Genomic DNA, 1,749 nt, shown 5'->3' with positions numbered 1-1,749 from the left:
CCCCGGTGCGTGTCTGCCTCCAGTGTTAGTGGATTAGCGCTCGCTACACATACGGCCAGACTGGGAAACTCAAGATGACTTTTAACGTGAAAGGCCGCCGATAAGTCGCCATCATAAATTCAGGGACACATGCTGCCTGTACTGCAGCACAGCAGCCAGGCGCGTTTCCTCCGGGAGGCCGGGGGCTGAGGGGCCGTGTGATGGAGAATGGGGGAGCAGGTGGGCCCTGCGTTGGCCGACCTTGCCTCTCGAGCCCCCACAAGATATGATCAGAGTATACTGGCAGCTGCGGCCTTGCTCAACAGCACCCAAGGTATCACGTAGAGCAGGTACATGGATGCAGTTCCAAACTACAGACAGCCGTGCCAGCCTCACTGTCCCCCCACCCTCAGTCACTGCAGAGCGTTCAGAATTCACACGGTGGTTTAAACCCAAACCCTGCTGATTTTGCATTTTTCCACCCCGAGAACCTCCAATTCTGTCACACAGTTTTTCTCTTAATTGCTCCGAGCGGGTAACTTGGGCTTGTCTAATGTGAATTTCCACATGGCAAGGAGAGCTGCAGTGGTTGTGCTCAGACTCTGCAGCGACAGCCCTAATCACTATTTGTAATTTAGCAGCGGGGGACAGTGAGCTAATCTCGCAGGAGAGCATATACTCCCAATTTAAAATCAATCAAGATGCGTTTGGATTTTTTAGTACCTCCACTTGAGCTGCGCTGTAAATAAGAGCGGGGTTCGGAGCACATGATTGTTGTCTGCCTGCGTGGGGGGTCGTTTGAAACCCACTGATGGATTCACAGCACATTTGGCCTCAAAGTTTCACACACATTCTGACACTAATACGCCCCATTTTTCCTAATATTTTTTCCCGCCGCACTGCGAGTAATTAAATATAATTATGTCAGTGGGTGATTTCTAGCCATTTACTGAAGAGCTGACTGGAGAGCCATCATTAGCAGCAGCGAGGATTTAAACACTTGCAAGAAAAACAAGTGACACATGCTGGAACAGAAAAGTTATGGTGTTGGAATTTGTAATCCAATTATCTTACTTGAGTGAATAAAACCCTGTGCTGTGGTTTCCTATGATTTTCTGTCTCTAACCACCGAGGACTTACTTAATGCCTTCAATCTTTTCTCTTTTTTTGCTTTCTCTCCGCAAATTAATTTATGGTCTAATTACAGGACAAGCCTCCAGATATGAAGGAACACAAATCACGAGTCCTTAGCAGACGGCAGGAAAACGGCACAAGATAATTGAAAATCTAGAAGTGGATCAATATTTAGAAGCCCAAGGTTACACGAAGTATGACACTACTATTAACATGGGGAAATGATGCATTGCATCCGCAGGCAAATTGGCCGCTGTTATTTGATGGTGAACGAATGCAACACTTCCATGTAGTGCTGGATTCTCAATCAGAAAGATAGCACACTAGCTCTGAACTACCACGGGTTAACCACACATGCATCCAGTGCGAGCTCGTCGAAAAGGCCCAGTTGCAGTCATACTAATGGCCATGTGCACACACTTGTGTAGCTTTGGCCCGTGGTGTGTGGATCATTTCTGGAGGTCTCCTTTTCCGACAGAATGAACCATAAAGGCTCAGAGTCCCACTGTGCCACAGACTAGCCCCTGGCCCACCCCACCCTTCTCCTGCATTTACCTCTGGCCTGTTAAAAATGATATCAGCTCGTGGAGGGCAAGCATTAGCATTTGCATTTTATTGGAAGCACAGAGATTTAGA

The sequence above is a fragment of the Pleuronectes platessa genome, chromosome 6, assembly GCF_947347685.1.
Source record: "Pleuronectes platessa chromosome 6, fPlePla1.1, whole genome shotgun sequence".
Lineage (NCBI taxonomy): Eukaryota > Metazoa > Chordata > Actinopteri > Pleuronectiformes > Pleuronectidae > Pleuronectes > Pleuronectes platessa.
This window is presented reverse-complemented; position numbering follows the sequence as displayed.